We start from the raw sequence: 17,785 nt of genomic DNA, 5'->3' as shown, positions 1-17,785 counted from the left end.
AGTCGTCCCTGACAAAGTCGTCTCTGACACAGTCGTCCCTGACACAGTCGTCCCTGACACAGTCGTCCCTGACACAGTCGTCCCTGACAGTCGTATTTATACTCAAGCGGATACATATTATTTTTTTGGCGCTGTGAAAGTTAGAGGTGTAAGATTGCTGTTTAGTGCGGTGCATGATGAAGGATGTAACCACGATGGCCACGTTAATGGTGCTTCTAGCCAGCGCCTGGCGGGTGCTCCTGACAAGACTGCATGGGAGAACTAAGAGCTACTTGGTGATACGTTCCGCGGTCGATTTTGTTGAGGATACCTTGAACCCTTGAGCATGCAACCCTGAGGAACAAAAAAGGGAAAATGGAAACTTTTGGAGGCTTGTGTTATACAGGGACACGTGAGGCGTGTGTTACATAGGTGCACGCCTCTTCAGAAAAAGAAGGGCTTGAGGCGTGGAAAGCTCTCAGAAATATAATACCTCGGTCACCTCTTCTGGTATGGTGTGGTAGTGTTAACAGAAGTGCGTAAGATCGTCCTTGTTGATGGTTTTTCTTTATGTTTTGAGGGAAAGTGTCGGGAGATCTCTATTGGAGGGTGTCAAGGAGAGAGTCTACCATAATAAAAAACTTGCAATCAAGTCATTATACCTCAGTATTTCCCACTATACGTTATTCTTAACCCTTATAATAATAATAATAATAATAATAATAATAATCTTCATTACTACAAGTCCATGTACAAGGTATACAGTCGTAGCTGACATCACTGACATACTACTATATAGAAATCCGCTTGTTATGCTGAGCATTTCGGGCAAATTAGTCAATTTTGTCCCCAGAATGCAACCCACACTAGGTGACTAACACCCAGGTGCCTATTTTACCGATAGGTGAACATTACCAGCAGGTGTCTTAAGGAAACACGTCTTAATGTTTCCAGCCGTGCCGAGGATTGAACCACAGACCTCAGTATGTGAGCTGAGTGAGCTACCAATTGAGCTACGAGACACCGTCTTAGAAGAGATCAACATCTTCTAGTGTTTGCTGATTTGTCTTTATAAACCACTTGTGGGTACTGCAAAGGTTTATAAACCACTTGTGGGTACTGCCAAGGTTTATAAACCACTTGTGGGTACTGCCAAGGTTTATAAACCACTTGTGGGTACTGCCAAGGTTTATAAACCACTTGTGGGTACTGCCAAGGTTTATAAACCACTTGTGGGTACTGCCAAGGTTTATAAACCACTGTGGGTACTGCCAATGTTTATAAACCACTTGTGGGTACTGCCAAGGTTTATAAACCACTGTGGGTACTGCCAAGGTTTATAAACCACTTGTGGGTACTGCCAAGGTTTATAAACCACTTGTGGGTACTGCCAAGGTTTATAAAGCACTTGTGGGTACTGCCAAGGTTTATAAACCACTTGTGGGTACTGCCAAGGTTTATAAACCACTTGTGGGTACTGCCAAGGTTTATAAACCACTTGTGGGTACTGCCAAGGTTTATAAACCACTTGTGGGTACTGCCAAGGTTTATAAACCACTTGTGGGTACTGCCAAGGTTTATAAACCACTTGTGGGTACTGCCAAGGTTTATAAGCCAATTGTGGGTACTGCCAAGGTTTATAAACCACTTATGGGCACTGCCAAGGTTTATAAACCACTTATGGGTACTGCCAAGGTTTATAAACCACTTATGGGCACTGCCAAGGTTTATAAACCACTTGTGGGTACTGCCAAGGTTTATAAACCACTTGTGGGTACTGCCAAGGTTTATAAACCACTTGTGGGTACTGCCAAGGTTTATAATCCACTTGTGGGTACTGCCAAGGTTTATAAACCACTTGTGGGTACTGCCAAGGTTTATAAATCACTTATGGGCACTGCCAAGGTTTATAAACCACTTGTGGGTACTGCCAAGGTTTATAAACCACTTGTGGGTACTGCCAAGGTTTATAAACCACTTGTGGGTACTGCCAAGGTTTATAATCCACTTGTGGGTACTGCCAAGGTTTATAAACCACTTGTGGGTACTGCCAAGGTTTATAAATCACTTATGGGCACTGCCAAGGTTTATAAACCACTTGTGGGTACTGCCAAGGTTTATAAACCAAGATTTCAAACAGATGCCATGTCTTTTAACTTTATTACAATCTACAAAATTTGCACCAACACAGCCTAGCTTTTAGGGTATCATAAAATGCATTAAAGATTTGAAGCCGATCAGGAGAGGCATTCTCCAGTAACTGAAGGGAAATCAATATCACACTCACAATTTGGCTAATAAAACCGGCACATTGGAGGCACTCAGCTGAATAACAACATCAACCTGGGTCCAGCACAGTACACGGGCACTTGAAAAATTGGTAATCGACTAGGAGAGGCATTTTAGGCTTACTCACGGAATCCAACTAATGGAGGAAATACTGACAGAATATTAGGTAGAAGGACAAAGATGCAACTAATGTGACATACTGTGGCAACGTTTCGCTCTCCAGGAACTTTGTCAAGCCGTTACAAACAATACAGTGACACAGAGGCTATGTGTAAGTATAGACTGAGATGCAAAGCATAATATAATTATGGTAGTAGTAGTGGTACTTGTAGTAGTAGTGGTACTTATAGTAGTAGTGGTACTTGTGGTAGTAGTAGTGGTACTTGTAGTAGTAGTGGTACTTGTGGTAGTAGTAGTGGTACTTGTGGCATGCAGTGCACTGTGGCAGTCGTAGTGGCAATTTGCAATAGCAGTGGCAACTTGTTGCAGTAGGTAGGTGGCATTCTTGCAGCAGCAGTGGCACCTGTGGCTGCAGTAGTGGCACTTGTAGTAGTAGTGGCAATGTTTGGCAGTAGCAGTGGCACTTAGGTAGCAGTAGTGGCAACAACCATGGTGGCGAGCAGTGGCACCCAGTAGCAGCAGTGGCACTTGTGGCAATAGCACCTGGCACTCAGGAGCAGTAGTGGCACCTTGTGGCAGCAGCAGGTACCTGGCAAGTAGCAGTGGCACCCTGAGGCAATAGCAGTGGTCCTTGCAGCAGCAGTGGCACCTGTGGCAGCAGTAGCAGCACTGTGGCAGCAGCAGGTGGCACCTGTGGCAGCAGCAGAAGGCAATTCCTGTGGCAGCAGCAGTAGCACCTGTGGCAGCAGCAGTGGTGCTGCTGGCAGCAGTAGCAGCACCTGTGGCAGTCGCAATGGCATAACTGTAGGCAGCAGTGCAGCAGTGGCACCTGTGGCAGTGGCACTGTGGCAGGCAGCAGTGGCACCTGGTGGCAGCAGCAGCAGCACCTGGTGCATTAGCAGAGGCACTTGTCGCCAGCAGCAGCAGTAGCACCTGTGGCAGCAGTAGTGGCAAGCGGTGCAGCAGTGCAGCACCTGGTGGCACCCAGCAGCAGAGGCAACCTTTGTCGCAGCAGCAGCAGCAGCACCTGTAGGCAGTAGTGGCAGGCCAGGTAAGTAGGCAGCAGCAGAGGAGTAGCACCTGTGGCAGCAGAGTAGCACAATGCAGTGCCAGTGGCACTTGTGGCAATGCCAAGGTGGCACTTGGCCGTAGCAGCAGTAGTGGCACTTGTGGCAGCAGTAGGCACCTGTGCCTTAGCAGCAGCAGTGGCACCTGTGGCAGCAGTAGTGGCACTGTGGCAGCAGCAGCAGCACCTGTGGCAGCAGTGGCACCTGTGGCAGCAGTCAAAGTGGCACTGCAGGTAGCAGTAAGGCACTTCCCGGTAGTCGCACCTGGCACTGTAGCAGCAGTGGCACTGTGGCAGCAGCAGTAGTGGCACTTGTGGCAGCAGTAGGGCACCTTGTGGCAGCAGCAGTGGCACTTGTGGCAGTAGCAGTGGCACTTGTAGTAGCAGTGGCACTGTATCGCCAGTAGCAGTAGCACTTGTGGCAGTAGTAGTGGCAATTTGTGGTAGCAGTAGCAGGCACTTGTGGTAGTCGCAGTGGCACCTTGTGTTAGAGCAGCAATGGCTAATTCTTGGAGGCAGTAGTAGCAGTAGCAGTGGCATTTGTGTTATCGTAGTGGCATGTAGCAGTAGTGGCATTTGTGCCTAGTCGTGGCACCCAGTGGCAACTTGCAATTTGCAGTAGTAGTAGTGGTAACTTGTAGTAGTCGAGTGGCACTTGCAAGTAGGCAGTAGTAAGGCATCCCTGGCAGCAGTCAGTGGCACCCTTATGGCAGCAGTAGCAGCAGTACCTGTGGCAGTAGCAGTGGCACTCCGGTAGCAGCAGCAGCACTGTGGCAGTTGTAGCACTGTGGCAGCAGCATTAATACACCTTGGAGGTAGCAGCAGTGGCAGCTGTGCATTAGTAGCAGCACGGTGGTAGGCAGTAGCAGTACAGCACCCCTATGGCAGCAGCAACTAGCACTTGGTAGCAGCAGTGGACAACTGTGATAGCAGTGGCACCTTGTGGTAGCAGTAGCAGCAGTAGCAGTAATGGCAGCAGCAGCACTCTGTTCCAGCAGCAGCAGACTGTGGCAGGCCCGCAGCAGCAGCAGCACCCTGGCAGCAGTAGTGGCACCCTGTGGCAGCAGCAGTGACGCCTGTGCAGCAGCAGCAGTAGCACTGTGGAAGCAGCTGCCAGCACCTGTGGCAATAGCAGTGGCACCTGTGGCAGAGCAGTGGACTCAGGCCCAGCAGTAGCAGCAGCACCTGTGGCAGCAGCAGCACCTGCAGCAGCAGTGCATTAGCACCCTGGTGGCAGAACAGTCCAGCCAGCACCTGAATCGCAGCAGCAGTGGCACCCTGTGGCAGCAGCAGTGGTACCTGTGGCAGCAGCAGCAGCAGCAGCACCTTGTGGCAGCAGCAGCAGCACCCTGTGGCAGCAGCAGCAGCAGCTGTGCAGCCAGGTCGAAGCACCTGCAGTAGCAGCAGCAGCAGCACCTGGTGGCAGCAGCAGCAGTAGCACCCCTGCAGGCAGCAGCAGCAACTGCACCTGGTGGGAGAGCAGCAGCTGCACCTGGTGGGAGAGCAGCAGCACCTGCATGCAGGCAGCAGCAGTGCAGCACCTGGGTGGCGGTGGCAGTAGCAGCAGCACCTCGCAGCAGCAGTGGCACTCCTGGTGGCAGCAGCAGTGGCAGCGCGTGGCAGTAGCAGTAGCAGGCCCAGGGTGCAGCAGCAGCAATGGCAGCTGCTGCAGCAACTGTCTGGCAGCAGCAGCAGCAGCAGCACCCTGTGGCAGCATGTAGCAGCACCTGTGGCAGGCAGCAGTGAGCACCGGTGTGACAGCAGCAGCAGTGCATCTCCGCGGCAGTAGTGCAGCAGCACCTGGTGGCAGCAGCAGCAGTAGCACCTGCAGGCAGCAGCAGCAGCACCTGTGGCGGCAGCAGTAGCAGTAGCACCTGGTGGTAAGTGGCAGCAGTGCAGCACTGTGGCAGCAGCAGCAGCACCCTGCCCAGGCAGCAGCTGCAGCACCTGTCAGGCAGCAGCAGCAGCACCCAGTGGTGGCAGCAGCAGCAGCACCTGTGGCAGCAGTCAGCAGCACCTGAGGCAGCAGCAGCACTTTGTAGCAGCAGGCACCTGTCGCAGCAGCAGTGGCACCTGTGGCAGCAGCAGCAGCAGCCACCTGGCAGCAGCAGTAGCAGCAGCAGCAGGCTTGGGTGGCAGCAGCGGTGCAGTGGCACCGGTGGCAGGCTGCAGCAGCAGCAGTAGCAGCAGCAGCACCTTGCAGTAGGCAGCAGTAGGCACCTGTGGCAGCAGGCAGTGCACTTGCAGTAGCATTACAGCGCTTGTGGTAGCAGCTGCAGCACCTTGTGGCAGTAGCTGCCAGTCACCTTGTGGCAGTACAGCACTTGTGGCAGTAGAGGCTTAATCTTTGTGGTAGTCGACTGTAGGCAGTAGCTGGCAGCACTGGTGGCAGTCGTTAATTGTAATTGGTAGGCAGTGGATAGTACCTGTGGCAGCAGTGTAGCAACTTTGTGGCAGTAGCTGTAGCAATGGTGGCAGTAGCTGCAGCACCTCTGTCAGTAGCTGCAGCACTTCTGGCAGCAGCTGCAGTACTTGGTTGTAGTAGCTTGCAACACCCCTGAGTAGTAGTGCAGCACCTTGTAGGTCAGTCGCTGCAGCAATTCCTGGCAGTGAGTTATAGCACTCTGTGGCAGTAGCTTGCAGCACTTGTAGTAGCAGCTAGTACTTGTAAGGCAGTGCTGCAGCAACTTTGTGGTAGTAGTTGTAGTACTTGTGGTAGTAGTAGTGGTGGTAGTAGTTGTAGTACTTGTGGTAGTAGTAGTGGTGGTAGTAGTTGTAGTACTTGTGGTAGTAGTAGTGGTGGTAGCAGGTATATGATGGCGGGTTTATTGTTTTGAGGAGAAATGTTACTAATACTTGAGAGAAGATGAAGCTACCTTATTTTGTTTGTGTTAGAAATAGTGATTAATGATGATTCCAGACATGTACGTTCATGGAAATTGGGTCTTTAATCACTAGGCGGACATCATTTAATTTCTTCAGGTGGTTGGCGGAATTCCGGTATTGAACACAGGCATTGTTCAAGTTACCGTTTCTCCATATATTAATGTGTTCATTGAGACGTGTTGAGAGATGTCTTGTTGTTTCACCTACGTATATTCCGTCAGCGTCCACGGGGGATATTATCAACCCCTGCGTCGTATGGTTTGTTTGCAATCGTGCCATTACGATTTCATGAGTTTTTGATCAGTTCAGTGTTCTTCAATTTCGTTCTAGTCAGATCTTTTATGGAAGTACGGGTTGCGATGACGACTCTAGTGTTAGCTTGAGCCAGTACTTTAGAGACGTTCAATGCATCCTGGCTGTAGGATGTATTATCAGTTAGAAGCGGTGTTAGTGCGTTTAGAACTGATGATCTGAAGGGCTCTTTCCTTGTAGTCTATGATGAAAAGGGAAGGAAAATGTAGCTCGGTGAAGGTTTGGTGAATGTATGTACACTTATAGTCAAGAAACTCTAGACTACAAATTGGTGATGCTCTTAGGAAAAATCCGATGATGATGTCTGTTTTGGTGTTAGTATTTTGACTGAACTAGAAGTGTGTGAGATCATTTTTATTTGTTGGTTTCCTGTAAACTTGAAACCTTAGTGTTATCTACCCTGTGAAGGAGGACGTCTAGAAATGGAAACTTGCCACTGGACTCTTCAAGTGTAAACTGGATAGCCAGTTCATCTGCTTTGAACCTTGGCTGAAGATTCTGCACATCAAAATCTTTGGTAGTTATTATGAGGACGTCGTCCACATAACGTAACTAAGTGACGCTGGTGGGGATGATGCTGGAGAAGCGTTCAGCTTCCAGGTGTTCCATATACAAGTTAGTTAAGACGGCGCTGATGGGGACACCATTCCTATACCATAGGTTTGTTAGTAGAGCCTCTTGTTGAAATCATATATTTTATGGTCAATAAAATCATACCATTTTAAAAGTAAACTTGTCAAATTAGCATCTACACACTCTAATGACAATCCCAACCTGTTAAGGAGGATACACTAGTGCTGGAGGTTTGAAGCCAGTCGCAAGAGCATTTCTCAAGTTGCTACAGAGAAAATAAAAATAACCATTAGTTTATGTAAAATTGAGCAGAGGGAACCCACGCAGGCCAATAGTTGAATGATTCTTTCTTTAGTTAAAGTAGACCAGCGTTGAAAGTTTAAAGCCGATCGGATGAAACATTCTCAAGTTATAAACGAAAAACTTGGAGGAAGACAAATCAAATTCAGGCAACTATGTACTTATTAGGTACGTGACCTCAGGATGATCTCTTCTGAGTAATAACACGGGTCGCCTGGAGGATGGAACAGGGCTCACATTTACAACATTCATTCAACAGCCCATCCTGGAAGGTTGTTCACTTCATCTGTGGTTCTTCTCGGTCGGCTACTGAAAACATTCCATCAGATATATTGTAGGATGAGCAAGACCCAGTGTTCAGTGTTCAGTGTTCAGTGTTCAGGTGAATGTGCTAGTTTAAACATTCTCAGTTAAGCAGGAAGGGTTGGATACGTTCAATTTGACGAATAGAATTGGACGAGTTCAGTTGGACGGGTTGGACTGGACGTGTTCGTTTGGACGCGTCCAGTTAGGCGGGTTGGGTTGGGCGCATCCTCTTAGGCGAGTTTTATTAGGCATGTTATGACTGACGTGTTCGGTTGAACGCGTTCCGCTTGTAGCATTTAATTGGACGGGTTAGGGGGTGTCAGTTTTCAAAATGCCATCACGAAATCCCGCCTGTTTCTGGCTTCAAAATGCAGTCGACTTTTACAATAATACTGATATAATACAAATAGAATTTTAAATATATTTTAAAGCGTTCCATGATGACCTGAAACGTCGTCCGGTTTCCATCTTCACTTTCCTAGTTCATCAGGAATTATCCCAACAATGGTATTATGACTTTTCTTCATTAACGACCATAAATTGTAATGTCTTGTCTGAATGGAGCACTGACACGCGAGAACACCCTTAACCAGCACACACACACAGCGTGGCAGTATATAATGAAGGCAGTACCTGGAGCAGACCAGTCAGGTGGTGGGCAGCGTGGCCGGGGAAACAAGGTGCTCACTACAAGGGAAGTATCACACTAGTTTAAGACGTGGAGAATGAGTACAATAACAGGGATCCAGGTGGAAGGGGACACACCTGCCAATCTTCACCTCTACCTTGCTGCCTGCCCTACCATCACACACCAATATACGACACTACATTCCCCCGGGAGTGTGTATTAACTCGTCGTCCTGGACAGATCCCTTGCGATTTACACCCTGAGCGTTTTGTCTGTGTGGGGCTTCATGTCTGGTGATGATATGATCGTGTTCCTTTCAATGAGGAAGTGGGGATGGGAGGTGGGGGGATGATTTGATGTTCGTCAAGGGCTTTTGCTCCAAGGAATAGGAGGTGCCCTTGCATTCCTTAGATTAAACATGATTACCTCACGTTTCCCCAGGGGCGCTGTATAACTCTTAAGGATTTACCGCTTCCCAATAAATATATAATTAGTTACAAATTTTAAATTATATTCAAACAAATAAACATATCAACACTGGTCAGTAGCAGACACAACACTGGTCAGTAGCAGACACAACACTGGTCAGTAGCAGACACAACACTGGTCAGTAGCAGACACAACACTGGCCAGTAGCAGACACAACACTGGTCAGTAGCAGACACAACACTGGTCAGTAGCAGACACAACACTGGTCAGTAGCAGACACAACACTGGTCAGTAGCAGACACAACACTGGTCAGTAGCAGACACAACACTGGCCAGTAGCAGACACAACACTGGTCAGTAGCAGACACAACACTGGTCAGTAGCAGACACAACACTGGCCAGTAGCAGACACAACACTGGTCAGTAGCAGACACAACACTGGTCAGTAGCAGACACAACACTGATCAGTAGCAGACACAACACTGGTCAGTAGCAGACACAACACTGATCAGTAGCAGACACAACACTGGTCAGTAGCAGACACAACACTGGTCAGTAGCAGACACAACACTGATCAGTAGCAGACACAACACTGGTCAGTAGCAGACACAACACTGATCAGTAGCAGACACAACACTGGTCAGTAGCAGACACAACACTGGTCAGTAGCAGACACAACACTGGTCAGTAGCAGACACAACACTGGCCAGTAGCAGACACAACACTGGTCAGTAGCAGACACAACACTGGTCAGTAGCAGACACAACACTGGTCAGTAGCAGACACAACACTGGCCAGTAGCAGACACAACACTGGCCAGTAGCAGACACAACACTGGTCAGTAGCAGACACAACACTGGTCAGTAGCAGACACAACACTGGCCAGTAGCAGACACAACACTGGTCAGTAGCAGACACAACACTGGTCAGTAGCAGACACAACACTGGTCAGTAGCAGACACAACACTGGCCAGTAGCAGACACAACACTGGTCAGTAGCAGACACAACACTGGTCAGTAGCAGACACAACACTGGCCAGTAGCAGACACAACACTGGCCAGTAGTAAGCACAACACTGGCTAGTAGCAGACACAACACTGGCCAGTAGCAGACACAACACTGGCCAGAAGCAGACACAACACTGGCCAGTAACAGACACAACACTGGCCAGTAGCAGACACAACACTGTCCAGTAGCAGGCACAACACTGGTCAGTAGCAGACACAACACTGGCCAGTAGCAGACACAACACTGTCCAGTAGCAGACACAACACTGGCTACTAGCAGACACAACACTGGCCACTAGCAGACGCAACACTGGCCACTAGCAGACACAACACTGGCCAGTAAGAGACACAACACTGGTCAGTAGCAGACAGAACACGGCCAGTAGCAGACACAACACTGGTCAGTAGCAGACACAACACTGGCCAGTAGCAGACACAACACTGGCCAGTAGCAGACACAACACTGTCCAGTAGCAGACACAAAACTGGCCACTAGCAGACACAACACTGGCCACTAGCAGACGCAACACTGGCCACTAGCAGACACAACACTGGCCAGTAGCAGACACAACACTGGCTAGTAGCAGACACAACACTGGTCAGTAGCAGACAGAACACGGTCAGTAGCAGACACAACACTGGTCAGTAGCAGACACAACACTGGCCAGTAGCAGACACAACACTGGCCAGTAGCAGACACAACACTGTCCAGTAGCAGACACAAAACTGGCCACTAGCAGACACAACACTGGCCACTAGCAGACGCAACACTGGCCACTAGCAGACACAACACTGGCCAGTAGCAGACACAACACTGGCTAGTAGCAGACACAACACTGGTCAGTAGCAGACAGAACACGGTCAGTAGCAGACACAACACTGGTCAGTAGCAGACACAACACTGGCCAGTAGCAAGCACAACACTGGCCAGTAGCAGACACAACACTGGTCAGTAGCAGACACAACACTGGCCAGTAGCAGACACAACACTGGCCAGTAGTAAGCACAACACTGGCTAGTAGCAGACACAACACTGGCCAGTAGCAGACACAACACTGGCCAGAAGCAGACACAACACTGGCCAGTAACAAACACAACACTGGCCAGTAGCAGACACAACACTGTCCAGTAGCAGGCACAACACTGGTCAGTAGCAGACACAACACTGGCCAGTAGCAGACACAACACTGTCCAGTAGCAGACACAACACTGGCTACTAGCAGACACAACACTGGCCACTAGCAGACGCAACACTGGCCACTAGCAGACACAACACTGGCCAGTAGCAGACACAACACTGGCTAGTAGCAGACACAACACTGGTCAGTAGCAGACAGAACACGGTCAGTAGCAGACACAACACTGGTCAGTAGCAGACACAACACTGGCCAGTAGCAAGCACAACACTGGCCAGTAGCAGACACAACACTGGCCAGTAGCAGACACAACACTGGCCAGTAGCAGACACAACACTGGCCAGTAGCAAGCACAACACTGGCCAGAAGCAGACACAACACTGGCCAGTAACAAACACAACACTGGCCAGTAGCAGACACAACACTGTCCAGTAGCAGGCACAACACTGGTCAGTAGCAGACACAACACTGGCCAGTAGCAGACACAACACTGTCCAGTAGCAGACGCAACACTGGCCACTAGCAGACACAACACTGGCCAGTAGCAGACACAACACTGGCTAGTAGCAGACACAACACTGGTCAGTAGCAGACAGAACACGGTCAGTAGCAGACACAACACTGGTCAGTAGCAGACACAACACTGGCCAGTAGCAAGCACAACACTGGCCAGTAGCAGACACAACACTGGCCAGTAGCAGACACAACACTGGCCAGTAGCAAGCACAACACTGGCCAGTAGCAGACACAACACTGGTCAGTAGCAAGCACAACACTGGCCAGTAACAGACACAACACTGGCCAGTAGCAGACACAACACTTGCCAGTAGCAGACACAACACTGGCCAGTAGCAGACACAACACTGGCCAGTAGCAGACACAACACTGGCCAGTAGTAGACACAACACTGGTCAGTAGCAAGCACAACACTGGCAAGTAACAGACACAACACTGGTCAGTAGCAGACACAACACTGGTCAGTAACAGACACAACACTGGCCAGTAACAGACACAACACTGACCAGTAACAGAGATGAACCCACAGGCAGACATCGCAACAGAAGCTGCCGTAGAGTTCTGGTTCGCTGAGTGTGACCTCGACACACACTACTCATATTGTTGTCTACATGTTGGTTCCTCTGTGTCAAAAAATTACATCATCAACATTAATTCACTTCTAATCAACTTGAATTCCTAGTAAATCCGAGAGTCAAATTCTTCCATTATACTTTAAACAGCAGGTGTAGGGAAAGGTTCAAAGAAGGTTGAAGATGACATCGACTGTGTGTATGTATACTGTGGAAGAGTATACTAACTCTTGCTCTTCAAGGAGGAGGAGGAGAAGATGCCTGACACCAAGAAGAGCTTTTGATTCAAGAAACTGTAGCTACCATCCTCTTTATTGGATTAAACGTGATTGTTTGCCATTCCCCATGCGATGGAAAATGTAATCAAATATCAGTGCTTTCCCACTGAGAAGGAGGCCATGTTGACGAGGGAGGGTTGGAGTGCGTGCAGGTATGCTGTGGTATGTTTAGTGAGTTCTCAAGTTGGTGATTAGTCAAACACTGATACCTTAACACTAGGAGGTGGAACGAGAGGCAACTGGTTGCTGCAACACCAGGATGCGGGACGAGAGGCAACCGGTTGCTGCAACACCAGGAGGTGGGACGAGAGGCAACTGGTTGCTGTAACACCAGGATGCGGGACGAGAGGCAACCGGTTGCTGCAACACCAGGAGGTGGAACGAGAGGCAACCGGTTGCTGCTACACCAGGTTACGGGACGAGAGGCAACCGGTTGCTGCAACACCAGGAGGTGGGACGAGAGGCAACTGGTTGCTGCAACACCAGGATGCGGGACGAGAGGCAACCGGTTGCTGCAACACCAGGAGGTGGAACGAGAGGCAACCGGTTGCTGCAACACCAGGAGGTGGAACGAGAGGCAACCGGTTGCTGCAACACCAGGAGGTGGGACGAGAGGCAACCGGTTGCTGCAACACCAGGATGCGGGACGAGAGGCAACCGGTTGCTGCAACACCAGGAGGTGGAACGAGAGGCAACCGGTTGCTGCAACACCAGGATGCGGGACGAGAGGCAACCGGTTGCTGCAACACCAGGAGGTGGGACGAGAGGCAACTGGTTGCTGCAACACCAGGAGGTGGGGTGAAAGGCGATCAGTTACTGCAACAGCACTCTGCAACACTAACAAAGGCAAACATTATCTCGTGCTCGGGCAACAGGAAACAGTGACATTAATTGAACGTTACCTGTTGGTCTAGCAACAGGAAACGGCAGCATTAAAAATTTCCTGGTGGTCCACCAATAGAAAACAGTGACATTAAACGTTACTTGGTGGTCCACCAACAAAGAACAGTGATATTAAACGTTAGTTGGTGGTTCAATAACGGTTCACCAATAGTTCACAAGCGTTGAAAATCTGAAGAAGATCGGACGAAGCGTTCTCAGATTATACAGAAAACCACGTACCTGGTACATGATCGGCTCTGCATTAAAGCCGTGCAAAAATATGATATTTAACAGCTCAGTAAACTCGTGCAACAACAACAAAAAATTAGCCATTAAAATCGAGTTTTCAATATTTCTTAGGTTTGTTTTCTTCTGTTATATTTCATCTCATATTGCTTGCAGAGTGAAGGGAATTTACATACATCCTATAAGCTACCAGACAAGACAAGCTGAGAGGTTGGCACCTAGACTTATTACAGTCATTCTTTCTACTCAGTCATTAGATCGAAGGTAGAATACAGACAAGTTAATGATTAAGACACGTGAGCGACACCTGGATAACTTTACTGGGAGACGTTTCGCCCACGCGGCAGGCTTGATCAGTCTAATACAGAGGATGTATGTATAATGTTCGCCAAGACCGTAGTCCTGGCACGGGTCTCAATCTTGCGATGACCCGTCTCTGGCTCCCGAGGGAGAAAGGTTTCTGCAATGATGCAACGTATGCTGCTCAAGCATAATACAGAGGATTGAGGACGAAGGTTCATATATTGCTGCCAGTTGAAGAAGAGGTGAGGTACAGCAGTTGATGACATGGTCACATGTAGGCGGGGCCCACTAGTCGAAGAAAGTCAGGCCCAAGAGTCGAGCCAGAGACATCAGTGGAGTTGTAGATATATTGAGAAGCAGCAGTTGAAGACGTGGTCTCACGGGGGCGGGGTTCACCATCGCTGAAAGTTTGAAACTGACCAGAAGAAGCATTTTCTAGTTATTATGTTAGTAAATGATCAAATTTTCATTTGCAGAGTCTAAGCTTATTGGGTACCATTCTGTTCATAAGATTCATCAGTCATTAAGGTTTGAAATCTTTCAGAGGAAAGATACCTAAGTTATCTTACAGTAAATAATTCTATTTTAATTATTTGTTTCCAGTTTGCCACCTACAATCGTAATGAGGTATTTATTCAGACGTAAATTAATCACAAAAATACATAAATATTACCTTCCATTTAGAGCAATGTATGCTTGTAATAACAACATAAGTTTAATGGGATATGCATTATTTACAGTGGGCAAAGTCGGTTTTTTTTTCCAAAATGGTTGATAACATACCACTGTGGATAAAATACTTTCATATTTCTTGAACATTTCTGAGTGAGTTGTCTTTGAATTCATTAATGTGATTATATTCTAGCACATAATGACACAAGGTGTGACAGTAGTCCATCTGGCAAAGTTTACATTTAGTTTGGTCTACATCTGGTGGTGGTGATTTAATCTCCCAGAGATACTCTTGTGGACTCTTTTAATGAATGACATAGGATGGAATTAATACATGTTTCTGCTCTGCTGCGGGTCTCAGATTCCTTGGAACTAGACTCTCACACCTGGCTATCCACTGGAGTGACTGAGCCAAGACTGAGGGAGACGCTGTGAGCCAGGATTGGGTCTCGGTATATCTGCAATTACGCTGACAGTATAACAGTTGAAAGGTGTACATATGTGACTGTACATAGTGGTGTACTTACATTATTGACAATACTGGTAACCCATCCGGAGCCGGGCGATAGTGACATCCAAGAGTCAACATATTTTGTTGGATGCAACACAGACGTGTAGCTCCTCCTGTATAATAGAATGATGACAGATGGACTGATTGGTGTTAATCTCCCCCAGTTACAAGCCAATGAAGCTCAGTTGAGGCCTCTTTTTTCGAGGTCTGGTCACAGACCGGGCTGCGGGGGAGTTGACCCCCTGAAAGCCTCTCCAGGTATACTCCAGATATACACATTTCCATTAACTATCCTAATGTCTAATGAAGCAGGCCATAGTGTTGGAAGTTTAAAGCCGATCGGCGGTGGCTTTCTTAAGTTATCGAAGACAAACCCATATATGGCAATGATTTGTAATAAATTGTCCAGATGTCACGAGCACATGCCAATAGTTGCATGAACTTGTCCCTTCTTATAATACACTAGCGTTGAAAGTTTGAAGCTGATCGGAAGAGGCGTTCTCAAGTTATAAACGAAAACATATGTGGAAGGAAAAAATATCAGGCAGTTACTTAAAGTAAACTTTAGTGAGTGTTAATTACCAGCCTGACCAGACCCCAGGATGACCTTATATTAGTGGAGTCTTAATTAAATTATAACCAAGACGGGAGAGGGGTGGGTAATGGGGGATAATGACAGAGAGAGAGAGAGAGAGAGAGAGAGAGAGAGAGAGAGAGAGAGAGAGAGAGAGAGAGAGAGAGAGAGAGAGAGAGAGAGAGAGAGAGAGAGAGAGAGAGAGAGAAATGGGAGTTCAGTGCCTCCCTCACGGAGTTCCTGGAATTCCAGTGGCAAACTGACGGAAAATTAATCCAACACAAAATTAATAAATATGAAGAGACAGCCAATAAATTGTTTTTTTTTCACAACAGATAAACATTGTTTATTTGTCTGTTTGAAGGTGAAGGAACGAAGCCTTTTTCTGTGGCGTCCCATATCTAATATTTATACTAAGTATGAATGAATAATTTGTTCACTAAATCACACACGATATATATATATACTTCACATACACAAGGTCTGGTTATAGACCGGGCTGCGGGGGCGTTGACCCCTGAAACACTCTTTAAGTATACTCCAGGTATACTCCAGGTATACTCCAGGTATACTCCAGGTATACTCCAGGTATGCATCAAGAGAATTTACTTCAATCCCTTTTCTAGGGACTAAAATAATCTTGACTTGTGAATAAGTTATACTCAGCCTCATTGACTCCTCCAGTAGTTATATTCAGCCTCAGTTACTCCTCCAGTTGTTATACTCAGCCTCAGTGACTCCTCCAGTAGTTATATTAAGTCTCAGTGACTCCTCCAGTAGTTATACTCAGCCTCAGTTACTCTTCCAGTAGTTATATTCAACCTCAGTGACTCCTCCAGTAGTTATATTCAACCTCAGTGACTCCTCCAGTAGTTATATTCAGCCTCAATGACTCCTCCAGTAGTTATAATCAGCCTCAATGACTCCTCCAGTAGTTATACTCACCCTCAGTGACTCTTCCAGTAGTTATACTCATCCTCAGTGACTCCTCCAGTAGTTATACTCAGCCTCAGTGACTCCTCCAGTACTTATATTCAGCCTCATTGACTTCTCCAGTAGTCATACTCAGCCTCAGTGACTCCTCCAGTAGTTATAATCAGCCTCAGTGACTCCTCCAGTAGTTATACTCAGCCTCAGTAACTCCTTCAGTAGTCATACTCAGCCTCAGTGACTCCTCCGGTAGTTATAATCAGCCTCAGTGACTCCTACAGTAGTTATACTCAGCCTCAGTAACTCCTTCAGTAGTTATATTCAGCCTCAGTGACTCCTCCAGTAGTTATATTCAGCCTCAGTGACTTCTCCAGTAGTCATACTCAGCCTCAGTGACTCCTCCGGTAGTTATAATCAGCCTCAGTGACTCCTACAGTAGTTATACTCAGCCTCAGTGAATCCTACAGTAGTTATACTCAGCCTCAGTGACTCCTCCAGTAGTTATACTCAGCCTCAGTGACTCCTCCAGTAGTTATACTCAGCCTCAGTGACTCCTCCAGTAGTTATACTCAGCCTCAGTGACACCTCCAGTAGTTATACTCAGCCTCAGTGACTCCTCCAGTAGTTATACTCAGCCACAGTGACTCCTCCAGTAGTTATACTCAGCCTCAGTGACTCCTCCAGTAGTTATACTCAGCCTCAGTGACTCCTCCAGTAGTTATATTCAGCCTCAATGACTCCTCCAGTAGTTATAATCAGCCTCAATGACTCCTCCAGTAGTTATATTCAGCCTCAGTGACTCTTCCAGTAGTTATACTCATCCTCAGTGACTCCTCCAGTAGTTATACTCAGCCTCAGTTACTCTTCCAGTAGTTATATTCAACCTCAGTGACTCCTCCAGTAGTTATATTCAACCTCAGTGACTCCTCCAGTAGTTATATTCAGCCTCAATGACTCCTCCAGTAGTTATAATCAGCCTCAATGACTCCTCCAGTAGTTATACTCACCCTCAGTGACTCTTCCAGTAGTTATACTCATCCTCAGTGACTCCTCCAGTAGTTATAATCAGCCTCAGTGACTCCTCCAGTAGTTATACTCAGCCTCAGTAACTCCTTCAGTAGTCATACTCAGCCTCAGTGACTCCTCCGGTAGTTATAATCAGCCTCAGTGACTCCTACAGTAGTTATACTCAGCCTCAGTAACTCCTTCAGTAGTTATATTCAGCCTCAGTGACTCCTCCAGTAGTTATATTCAGCCTCAGTGACTTCT

Source organism: Cherax quadricarinatus, chromosome 15 (assembly GCF_038502225.1).
Source record: "Cherax quadricarinatus isolate ZL_2023a chromosome 15, ASM3850222v1, whole genome shotgun sequence".
Classification (NCBI taxonomy): Eukaryota; Metazoa; Arthropoda; class Malacostraca; order Decapoda; family Parastacidae; genus Cherax; species Cherax quadricarinatus.
The sequence above is the reverse complement of the archived record's forward strand: the minus strand, read 5'-3'. Positions refer to the sequence as shown.